Genomic DNA, 13058 nt, shown 5'->3' on the forward strand with positions numbered 1-13058 from the left:
ATCTAGTTATCAACTTGAAAATGAAATGCGAAATCAAACAAAGTGGATACTCGAACGTCACGCCGGATCAGACCGACAACATAGTTACTTTAAGGTTACTAGCCCATGGGTAACCTCCCTATGTGCACACTAGACTATATATAGAGAGACTATCCCCCATACTAGAACCACGTCCTAGCCATAGTCAAACAACGACATCCCCAAGTTTCCAAAATCAACAAGTTGTGCAACAACGCATATATCAACAGGAATATGCAAGATAATCAACTATCTACTAAGCACAACCAAATTTGGAAACCTATACAATACATGCTCTAAATCCACAACTAATATGATATGATGAATGTCGAATCTTCAGTGTGCGATTCGTTACATGCTATGCATGAAAGATGTTAAACACGAAGTGTGCAAATCATTACACAAGGCAACAATATATTCAATAAGGAAAACATATTCTCATGAATACAAACATAGCAACTATATTATCCAATGTTCAAAACATAATCAAATGAATATACAACAAGTCTAAGTCCATGATTTGAATATAAAAACCACTTCTAAAACACAACTAGATCATGGAGCAAATTGATAGAATTTAAATAGATAAACACAATTAAACTCTCTAGACTTCCGATTCAATTTCAATTAACCTCAATTTAATACATGTTAAAGGGCATGGCAAGGTCATCACCTATATCCATTCTAAAACTCAATTAGGTTGTTAGAACAACAAAGTAGAACTTTAATTAAATCATGCTAATTTAAATCCCAAGGTTCTAAAACAACTTCAAATAGTCCCAAATTAATATATACTAGTAAACAAGTCATGGCCAATACAAACATCAAGTTAAAACCTTAATTAAGCTAATGGGAACACAAAATAGATTTTAATTAATTCTTTTAATTAAAATTTCTTGATTTTTAAACTTAACCAAATGCTCTCAATTTAACATATCTTAGAGAATATGCCAAGGACTAATGTAATATCACATTACAAGTTTATTTTATGCAAGTTACACCTATGTAAATTAAACTTTCACTAAAGTTAAATATAAAATAAAGGTTGCAATTCTCATGCAATCAATCCCAATTTAATATATGTGAACAACCACACCAAAGCTTAATTTTCTAGCATACCACAATACAATTCCAAGTTGTATATCACCATGTGGATTAAATCTTAAACAAGGAAATTAATTAAATAAAAGGTTTCAAAACCTCACCGAATATTCTAAATCAAATATATGTGAAGCTATATGGCATGTAGATCAAGAATATCAAGTCGGAATTCAAATGGAGTGAATAGTGCACTCGGAGCAAATTAATTAATTAAATTAATTAATAATTACTAATTTTCAAAACACCTCCAATTACTTTCAAATTCAACTATGTTGAAGAGCATGCTAAAGCCTAATATAATATGCTAACACATATTAATTTCAAGCTAGTTAAGGCCATGTGAATTAATCTTTCACCTAAGATAAATATTAAATAAAATATTTAATACTTATTCAAATGTTTCAATTTTAATACACGACAATGAGCATATCAAGGGGCAATATAAAATCATGCTACATGTTTAAACCAAGTCATGAGCAACCGGGAAAATTAGATCCCGTACAAGAAAAATAAATAATAAAATCTCTAGATTTTATGTTTAATCATGCAAACAAGTAGTATAAGCATCACAAGCATGCTATATAACAAGAATTTAAACCTAAAACATCCCCTACCTTAATTTGAGATGAAAATCTCAAATGCCATCAAAATGGAACGGCTCCGAATCCGACGAAACTATTAGGTTTTGTCGGGGACAACGCCGTGAACATAACCCCCATGAAAGCCCCATCAAAATCATAACTTGACCTCAAAACCAAACTCAAGAAATGGTCAAAACTGAATTCTAATAAGGGGGAAAGGTAGAGCACAGCGAGGGGAACAACAAACGTTAAGGCCGAAGACTTTCCATCAAGGAAAAGTGAACCAAAAGAGGAGAGAGAAGATGGCAGCACCCCTTGGGCAGCCATAGGAGCTCTAGGTCGTGCATGAAGAGGGGAGAAGATGAAAAATGAAATATCTCACCCCCCTTTTATAGAAATCTCAAAAAGTGCCCCGAACGGGCCCCGCCGGGTCCAAAAAAGTAAAATTTGAGCAGACGCGCTCAAATGGCAAAACTTTGTGAATGAAAAAGATTCAAAATGATAAAATATGAATAATGGAAGAAATAGCATCAAAAACTGAGTCCCGAGCAGAAAATTATGCCCAAAACAAGTTTAGCGCAAACCAAGGCCAGAAACCCTGAAACTGGAAAACATCGACCAGGAGGAAATTCCAAGAGTATATAACTCGAGGAAATGTGAAAATGAATTATGTACGAGGATCCAGGCTCAAAACAAGACATTTTGCAATAACTTTCATTAATTGCACAATGGCCCCTTCAAAAAGTGAAAACTGCATTTATGGCCCAGAATGAAAATATCTTCCAAAAATATTTTCTTAAAAATCACTGAAATAAAATATCTTCAAAAGATATTTACGAAAAACACCCCAAGAAAAGAAAATAATTTCAAAGAACTTTGCATCCATGCCCCTATAGACACCGGGAGCAACCAGAGTACTTTCTTGCAAAAGTAAAGATACGTAATTCGAGAAAACCACTCAAGATGAAGGCACGTGAAGTTAAAAACTAACTCCGAGCATGAGAAGTGAGGTTGCGCAAAAAACTGACAAACGGAGATAAGACAGAATCGGGAAAAGGACGAAATAGCGCATAATGTCGAAAACGAAAAATGTGAAAATGACTCGGTCCTCAAAGGAAGTTGTCAATCCACAGAAAAAAGTCTCAGGAACCAATTCCGAGCACTCGAGATGACACTAAGAGACACGAAACAGAGCTCAGAAAAGAAAATTAAACGAAAAAATTCATTCGTAAAATTTCAGGAAAAAATGAAAGGAGGCAAATGACCGGGTCATTACATTGCCTCTCTTAGATTCTATAAAGCAAATCCCTCCCTATGCAAAATTTCTCAAGGATTTGTGCACTCAAAAGCGCACTTCCAATAATCATTTGCCAAAGAAAGTAAGATTGACTGAAAATGTGAGTGCAATCATTCAACACAGTGCTCCTCCAAAGTATAAGGATCTGGGTACCCCAACTATCTCGTGTGTCATTGGCAACAACAAGATAGAAAGGGCCCTCATTGACTTAGGAGCTAGTGTAAATTTGAATCCATATTCAGTTTACTTACAGCTTGGGGTAGGAGATCTCAAGTCAACCTCCGTGGTCTTGCAGCTTGCCAACAGATCGGTCAAGCTCCCACGGGGTGTTCTTGAAGATGCCATAATCAAAGTGGACAAATTTTACTTCCCGATAGACTTTATGGTTCTTGACACGGAACCGGTCCATGATCCAAAGAAACATATTCCCGTGATCCTCGGTAGGCCATTCTTAGCCACGGCTAACACCTCAATTAATTGAAGAACCGGGGTCATGGACATCGCCTTTGGAAATATGCAAGTCAAATTCCACATTTTCCATGCCACTCAACATCCTTCCGAAGAGGATGATTGTTTCCTTATTGATGTGGTCAATGAAGTGGTTGAAGAATCTCTCCCCTTCATTCTAAGCAAAGATCCTTTGGAAACTTGCATGTCTCATTTTGATCTCTCGAGCTTTGATATTGACCAAGCCATCCAAAAAGTAAATTTGTTGCTCGACATAGGTGCTATCATGGATTTTCCTCCTAGGAAGATGCCAAAAAAACCACTTCCTCAACTCTCTACTACTCCTCCGGTCCCTTCCTTGAAATCTCCACCATAACTTGAGTTAAAGCCACTCCCGGCCCACCTCAAATATGTGTTTCTTGGTGTCAATCAAACTCTTCCGGTCATCATTGCATCGGACCTTTTAAAAGACCAAGAAAATAGCCTTTTAGTGGTGCTTTAAGAGCACAAAGAAGCTATTGGCTGGGCAGTGGCTGATTTGAAAGGAATCAATCCTTCTATTTGTATGCACCGCATTCATTTGGAGGACGACGCTAAACCTTCCAGAGAGCTGCAGCACCGGTTGAATCCCAACAAGAAAGAAGTGGTTATGAAAGAAGTGATAAAATTGCTAGATACGGGAATCATCTACCCCATCTCTGATAGCAAGTGGGTAAGCCCCACTCAAGTGGTCCCCAAGAAATCCGGCCTCACCATTATTGAAAACTCAACGGGTGAGCTCGTGCCACAACAAACCACGATCGGGTGGCGTGTGTGCATTGACTACCGGAAACTCAATTCTACCACTAGGAAGGATCATTTTCCACTTCCATTCATTGATCAAATCCTAGAAAGGCTAGCCGGCCAAAGCTATTATTATTTAATTGACGGTTATTCTGGCTATAACCAAGTAGCAATCGCCCCCCAAGATCAAGAGAAAACAACCTTCACATGTCCCTTTAGAACTTTTGCCTATAGATGCATGCCCTTTGGGCTATGCAATGCACCGGCAACATTTCAAAGGTGCATGATGTCCATATTCTCCGATATGGTTGAAAAATTCTTGGAAGTTTTCATGGACGATTTTTCCGTCTTTGGCTCCTCCTTCGATTCATGTCTCCACAATCTATCTCTTGTACTTCAAAGATGCAAGGAGACAAATTTAATTCTAAGCTGTGAGAAGAGGCACTTTATGGTCCAAAAGGGCATTGTTCTAGGACATATTATTTTTAAAAAGAGGAATTGAGGTTGACAAAGCCAAAGTAGAGTTAATTTCTAATCTTCCTCCTCCAAATTCTGTTCGTCAAATCCGATCCTTCCTTAGTCATGCCGGATTTTATCGTCGCTTCATCAAGGATTTTAGTAAAATTTCTCGGCCCTTGTGTAATCTTCTTGCCAAGGATGCTCTGTTTGATTTTGATGAAGCTTGTATGGAAGCTTTCATGACACTTTGCACTCTTCTCTCATCCGCCCCAATCATTAAACCACCTAATTGGTCTCTTCCATTTGAGATCGTGTATGATGCATCCAATTATGCATTAGGCGTGGTTTTGGGCCAGCGTGCGGACAAACTTCCCCATGTTATCTATTATGCTAGCAAAACTCTCTTCGATGCCCAACTCAATTACACCACCACTGAAAAAGAATTGCTAGCTATGGTGTATGCCTTGGATAAATTCCACTCTTATCTTCTTGGATCCAAGGTCATTGTCTTTTCAGATTATGCTGCCCTTAGGCACTTGCTCGCAAAAAAGGAGACCAAGCCCCGCCTAATTCGATGGATACTCTTACTCTAAGAGTTTGATATTGAAATTCGGGATAAAAAAGGGACTGATAATTTTGTCGCCGACCATCTCTCTCGCCTACTCATTGAGAAATCCTCTGAATTTGTTACAGTCCGAGACTCATTTCCGGATGAGCAACTATTTCAGATTTCCCATTCAAGTCTCCCTTAGTTTGCGGATATTGTCAACTATCTAGCGGTAGGCAAAATTCCATCCAATTGGTCCAAACAAGAGAAAGACCGGTTCTTCTCCCAAGTTAAAAATTTCTTTTAGGAAGACCTAGAGTTGTTCAAATATTGCCCAGATCAAATCATCCGGCAATGCATTCCTGAAACCGAAACTACAAGTGTCCTAAATTTTTGCCACACTCTTGCTTATGGCAAACTTTCAGTGCCAAAAAGACCGCTAACAAAGTCCTTCAAAGCGGATTTTATTGGCCATCCTTGTTTCGGGATGCTTACAACTTCTGCAAGTCTTGTGAGCGTTGCCAAAAGCTTGGCTCCATGTCTAGAAGAGACATGATGCCCCTCACCCCCATCTTAATCCTAGAAATTTTCAATGTGTGGGGAATTGACTTCATGGGACCATTTCCATCTTCTTATGGCTTTGAGTATATCCTTATAGCGGTGGATTATGTTTCCAAATGGGTTGAGGCCGAGGCTACCAGAACCAATGATCATAAAGTCGTGATCAAGTTCATTCAATCCAATATTTATAGTCATTTTGGTATGCCTCGAGCAATCATCAGTGACGGTGGATCTCATTTCAGAAATTGTTATCTTAAATCCATCTTCTCTAAGTACTCTGTCATTCACAAGGTTGCCACACCTTGTCACCCTCAAATGAGTGGTCAAGTGGAAGTATCTAATCAGGAGATTAAGCATATCTTGGAAAAAATGGTTCGACCGGACCACAAAGATTGGTTATTAAGACTAAACGATGCGCTTTGGGCCTATCGGACGGCTTACAAGATGCCCATTGGCATGTCGCCATATCGACTTGTCTTCGGCAAAGCATGTCATCTCCCAGTTGAACTCAAGCATCGTGCTTATTGGGCCATAAAAAGGCTCAACTTTGATCTCCAACAAGCCGGCTCTACTCGTAAATTACAGCTTAATGAGCTTAAGGAAATTCAAAATGATGCGTATGAAAGCGCCAAAATCTATAAGGCAAAGACTAAAGCTTTTCATGACAAGCACATTGTCCACAAGTCTTTTGTCCCTAGACAAAAAGTTTGGCTTTTCAACTCTCGCTTGAAGCTCTTTCCCAGTAAACTTCGTTCACGATGGGATGGGCCATATATTATCACTTCCGTCTTTCCTTATGGTGCAGTCGAACTCTAAGATCCTACCGATGGATCTCTCTCTAAGGTTAATGGCCAGCGGCTTAAGCCTTATGTTGATGGCATAGTCCCTATCCGCAAAGTGGAGAAAGTCCTATTAACGAACCTAATTTACGAGGACTGATGCGTGATCTTGGGTCATTTAGCTATCGACGTAAAATTTAGCATCCATGGGAAGCAATTCTTCCATCTTCCGAGCTTCCCCCTTCCACATGTCAATTGCCAAGAATTTTCTAGAAATTTACAAAGTTTAACCAAAATGTGCACTCTTCCGAAATTGTCTCACCCAGTATTTCGGCAGTCACATTCAGTCTTCTTCATCGTTTTCAGGTCTCCATGCACCATGGGAAATATTCAAGGTCATTTAGGCATGTCTCCCATTTTATCCGAAGTTTTAATGACTCTCTCTTGGGCCATTGAGCGCCAAATTCCATCCCGGTGATCATACACAGTGATTAAGATCCTCCGCAATTCAAAATTTATGTTTGAAGATGATGGAGATCACGTCCCGGCCCTTATAGGCTGCAATATGCTGCACAAGGCAGCATTTGAAGAGCCATCGTGGGCGCCCGCCGTTTTAGGCAGTGAGCTAGGAGTTTCCGCGGGCGCCCGCCAATTCTCGCGGGCCCCCGCCAAGCCTCCGCAGGCGCCCGCCAAATCCCACAGTACGTCTAAGTTGCCTCGCGGGCGCCCGTCGCGCGACCGGGGCACCCGTGCCTCCTCCCAGCTAGATGATAAATGGGCTTTGAAGCCCATTTCCTTACTTTTAACCTCTCCTTTTCTCTTTCTCTCCTCGCCCCAAACCTCTTCAACCCTAAAAACCTTCCTCTCTCCAACCCTATCTTCCCATCTCAATCTCCATCTTTTCTATCTTCATCATCCTTCCCTTTTCCATCTCAATCTTCCTTCCAATCCTTCTCTCATCACACACAAGAGGATTTTGCCCCTCCAACTTGGGTAAGTTTCTTCTCCTTTCTTTTTCTTTTAATTTTCGATCCAAGGAGGTTGGGCATCTATTTTTGGAGGATTGATGATTGTTGGGTATTGAATGCATGTCATTTGCAGGTTAAAATTTAGGGAGTTTTTCATATCTAACATCATTTTGCCCCTTATCCCCATTCTTGTGCACGCTAGGTGTTCGTAGAAATTCCTGAACCAAATTTCCTCACTCCAATGGCTCCCAAAGTTGTGTCCAAGTGTGCTCGTTCGTCCAAGGGCCCTTCTAACTTGCCTCCAACTCTAAATTGGGCGGAATGGCCAATTGTCCCCGAAGTAAAATTCAACATTGCCATTGATTTTGAGCAAAATCAAGAAACTGCATGGTCAGTCCGTGAATTGCGGGCACGTGGCCTCGTATCACTTTTCAAACCACATGCTCATGCCTATTACCCGTGCGTGGTCCATCTGTTCTACGTAAACCTGTTCCATTCATATGCGGAACCAGACATCATCAAAACCACCATTAATGGCGACGTTTATGAATTTAGCCTGGATGACCTTACTATGGCTATGGATTGTCCATTGGCTTTGCCAGTAAATGAGGCAGGCCTCCCCCTTTATGGTGAACCACCGGCTCAGCTTCCTTTGGCAGACATTATGGGCGAAATTTGTCACAATTAATTTATCGACAATCGAACCACAAGCACCAATAAATTCTTCTTACCATGCCGGCTGTGGTTTCTTGATTCGGTCGTGGCCAAGAACGTCCTTCCCGTGCCAGGCCACTTCGAGCGTAAGGGGGATTTTCTGAAAGCCCTCTACGTCACTGAAAAAGAGTACTGGTTTTGCATCCCACAACTTGTTTGGGGCCAAATTCTTAAGATTTATAATGAGTTGATCTTGGTGAGGTCCAGCAGTGCCACCACCTGGGCATTTCCATTTCCATACCTTATTACCAGGTTGCTTAAAGATGTTGAGTTTAAAGCACCTCGTAGTAAGGCAAAAGAGAAGACAGTGGCTGACTTTAACCTCGGGGTCTGGAAGTCCAGCACAGTTCAGCTTAAGACGTCTCGACAGGCCTGAATTGGAGATGACTTAGATTGGCATGCTCCAGCCCCTCCTATGGCTCCGGCCCCTGATGCCCCTGCTGCTCCAGCTGCCCCTATTGCTCCGCCGTTGGATGTTATGACCCGTGCTGATTATCTTGCCCTTAATGCTCGTCTTGATGCATTTGACATGCATTTTGGCAACATTGAGGGCGCCATTCAGAAAACTCAGGAGAGCCAGGAGGTTTTACAGGTTATGCTCCAGACTTTGCTTAACCGTGCACCTGGCGCACCTGGCAGATCCTTTACCATTCTGATGATGAAGTGATCTATGCTTCTAATCTTATTTCCCTTTTCAGTAGTACTTTTTAGACTTCCTTTGGGCCGCGTTTGGCAATTGCTTTCTATCTTCTTTTGAACTTACAACTGCATCACTTTTGCTACTTTGCATGGATTATAGTTTTTAGTTGAATAAATTGTAGTTATTTTCATTCATTTTGGATTTATATGATTCTTGCTGTGTGTAGATGCTTTTGACAGGTTTTTGCAACCAAGTTTGGGGGTATGCTCATGGAATTCACGAAGTGGCCTATTTTTACACCGCCACTCAATTCCTCTTCAACTTGGTACTATTGTTCTTGTTGCACTCTTCCTTTTTCATTATTTATGCTTTGTCTTCTCACATTGAGGACAATGTGACATTTAAGTTTAGGGGTGCATTGCAATTGTTACATTTTTTAGATAACATTTTTGCTTGCATGTCCATATCTTGATGCATGTAAGTTAGTAAAGTCATTCTGTTGGAAGCAATGATAATGTAATCATGGAACTTATTGGAGATAGAAGCATATGTTTAAGACTTTGTGTATAGAGGCAAATGGTATTTTTGGAAATAAAGAAAAATTTGTAATGACCATGTTGATTCTTATCGGTTTGTATAACCGCTTCAATTAGATTTTCGTTGGATTTCAAACTCTTTTATGCTTCACATTACACAGATGCACACCGAGAACCTAATTGTGATGTATGCACCCCAATTGACCTTGATCATGACTCATCTGATTTGAGATGATGACCCTAATGAATGGATATCTTTGGCATATTTTAAGTTGATTATCTATAAAAAAAAAAAAAAAAAGTGAAAAGAAAAGAAAAACAAAGAAAAAAGTAAGCAATGATAATGACCAGTTTGAGTTTGTAACCTTTCCAACTCGAGTTATTAAGCCCTAAGAGTGTCTCTACACTTAACACCTTAAAGCCATCCGGTTTGGGAGTTATTGGCCTAACACTTGCTACAAGGGTTGGTTAGAAAGCTTAAGGGACTTAGACATTGCACGGTCATTCACAAAAGTTATAAATAAGTAAATATGGTTCGTTGGAGTTCGTAGCCTTTCCAACTCGAGTTATTAAGCCCTAGGAGTATTTCTACACTTAACACCCTAAAGCCATCCGGTTTGGGAGTTGTTGGCCTAACACTTGCTACAAGGGTTGGTTAGAAAGCTTAAGGGGCTTCGGCATTGCACAACCATAGTATGTATCATTTTGAGCTATTGAATAAATTTTCAACAAGCAACAAAAGTTGTAGTCATGCCTTAGAAACCCCATTTAGAAGGAAATTCAATGATTTGAAGGCTTGTGTTTCTGAGATTGGAAAAAGAGGGTAAAAGCCACATATTGGGAATCCGGTTCACTCTCACTGAAGTTAGAGTTCAAATCTCTTTTAGAAATGACAATTGAAGTGTTTATATAGACTATGATGATTGATGCGTAAAAATTGAAATATATTTTACCATTTTTGTTTATCAAGGCCTCACATATATAAGGTAGTCTGCTGAATGAGTTTGTCTCCAATTTTCTGTTGTTCTAAGTTACATTTGAGCTTTGTAGGTAATTTCTCGCTTTACAATTGTTACATGTTGTCAGCATTTCATATGTTGTCATTTTTGTTAGGTTCTATATTTTGGTTTTGATATGGGACTAGCAAAATATAAGTTTGGGGTGTGATAAACGCCGAATATTGCATATTCAAGCGCCCTTATTTGCGTTAGTTAAGTCCATTAGTTGATAATAATGTATAGTTTAGCTTTATTTGTTTGTTTTCGTTTATTTTTAGATTGGTTCCCCCGAATGTAGCTAAAAGAACGGTTTTGACAATCTTTTGAAGAATCAAAGTAAGCCATTGCTGGGGACTATTACTTGAACCAAGTTCCTTGAGCCATCATGTGTATGAATGTTGCGGCATTGTATTCAAAATAACGACCGCATCACTTGACCAACCAAGGAGGCTATAGAGAAGGTTGAGAGCTTTTGGAAGTCAAGCCTCCGCGGGCGCCCGCCAATCATCACAGTAGCAGGCCCTCCTCCGCGAGGCCCCGCAGCTCTGGTGGGCCCCAGCCGTGCGCTTGCGCGGGTGCCCGCCAAAACCCCTAATACGCCACCTCCGGATACAAGCACCCGCGGGCGCCCGCCGATCTACAAAAAGCAGCTTACCTGCTCCTGCTTTTGTGCTAATCCTTGTTCCCTCTGCATTTTTTGTGGTCCAAATGACCTCTAGGGTGGTTGGTGCTCGTGATAGAGTGGATAGAAATAGGTTTTTGCCTAGATAAGAGGGAGAAGGCTTGTACTGATCCATATCACACATTTGGCTAAGTTCTAGAGAAAGAGAGAGATTTTAGAGGGTTTTGGGTGTTCTTGAGCTTAAGGTGAGAAAATGGAGAGGGATTCTTCATCAATCTCTTCATTCTTTGTTCTTATGGGTAACTAAATCTTTCTCTAGGGAGGTGATGAAGCCCTCCCTTGTAAGCATGTTCTAGTTTTGATTTTATTTTAGGGTAATGATGTATAATTTTGGTTTTTCCATGATCTAGAGCACCTTACTTCTTGTAATGGATTTTAATGAATATAAATGATTATTTTAAGTTGATTATCTTGTCTTAGATGGTTTCTTCTCTTAATCATATTGCTTGCACTTTCATAATGACAATGGAAATGAGATTATGGAATGGTTTTATTGGCATGAAGATGGAGAACCTTGATAGTCCATGGCTTAGGTTCCTCCTTTGATGGTCTATGCTTGATTCCTAGCGTTATGTGCATTCATTATTAAATTAATGGCTTGATAATCTTTGACTTAGTGAGCATGTTTAAGGCTACACCTTAGTTTAGATAGTTTAATCATGTGTACCTTTGATAGGTTATTCTTGCCCTTTTGATTTAATGAACTTCTTGAAGATATTATAGTAACCAAGTGTTGCTACATATCATGACCATCATATATGTTGTTTTTCCCCAAATTAGTTTTAATCTAGCATGTGAATAGGGTTGGAAGTGGATTCATCTCCCTAGTCCTCTCTCTTTATTTTTCTGTCTCTTACTTCCTAACACAATATTGTTTTGTGCATTGTTCAATTCTTAAATTTTCGTGACAAACCAACAAACCACTATATACCCCTTTCATCATTCTAAAAGTTGTTCTAAGTATCTTAGTTGCCATAACCTTGCAGTCCCAGTGGTTCGACTTACCCAACCAATCACCCTATTTTACAATGATTTGTGCTATTGCAAAGGTTGATGTATAATTGTCATACCGATCAGGAGATAGAATGAAACTTGCATTTAGGTTTCAATTTGAAACCTTTCAACATCGTCTCTAATTTCTCCGACGAACTTACTGCTTGTAATGACCCAGTCATTTTCACTCATTTCCCTTTCCTCAGATTTTCACGGATATTTTTTTTTCCGTTGATTTTTTCCCTTTCTGAGTTCAATTTCATGTCACTTAGTGTCATCTTGAGTGCTCTGAAATGATTTCCGAGACTCTTTTCTGTGGATTGACAACTTCCTTTGAGGACCGAGTCAATTTCGTATTTTTTATTTTTTGACACTATTCACTTTTTGTCTTTTTCCTATTTTGTCTTTTTCCCTATTTCGTCTTTTCCTCGTTTGTCACTCTGTTTGCGTAACCACACTTCTTGTGTTCGGAGTTGGTTTCTGACTTCACGTATCTTCATTCTCAGTGGTTTCCATGAGATACGTATCTTTACTTTTGTGACAAAGTACTTTGGTTGCTCCCAGTGTCCATAGGGGCATGGATGCATTGTTCTTTGGAAACATTTCCTTTTCTTGGGGTGTTTTTTGTAAATATCTATTGAAGATATTTTATTTCAGGTGTATCTAAGAAAATATATTTTGGAAGATATTTTCATTCTGGAGCAGTTTCGCCGTTTTCACTTTTTGGAGGGGCCATTGTGCAATTAATGAAAGTTATTGCTCAATACCTTGTTTTGAGCCTGGATCCTCGTATAGGATTCATTTTCATATTTTGTTGAGTCGTGGACTCTTAGAATTTCCTCCTGGACGATGTTCTCCAGTTTCAGGGTTTCTGGCCCCGATTTGTGCCAAATTTGTTTGGGGCATAACTCTCTGCTCGGGACTCAGTTTTTGACGCCGTTTCTTCCATTGTTC

General features: G+C 39.7%; 1 pseudogene; it reads left to right on the forward strand.

Moving 5' to 3' along the window:
* The window catches only part of LOC132266298 (uncharacterized), a 78965-nt pseudogene extending 70736 nt beyond the window's left edge, over nucleotides 1-8229 (forward strand).
* The last annotated feature ends 4829 nt before the right edge of the window (nucleotides 8230-13058 follow it).

The sequence above is a fragment of the Cornus florida genome, unplaced genomic scaffold (genome assembly GCF_030987335.1).
Source record: "Cornus florida cultivar Cherokee Brave unplaced genomic scaffold, ASM3098733v1 CherokeeBrave_3.0.0_Hap2_Chr07, whole genome shotgun sequence".
NCBI lineage: Eukaryota > Viridiplantae > Streptophyta > Magnoliopsida > Cornales > Cornaceae > Cornus > Cornus florida.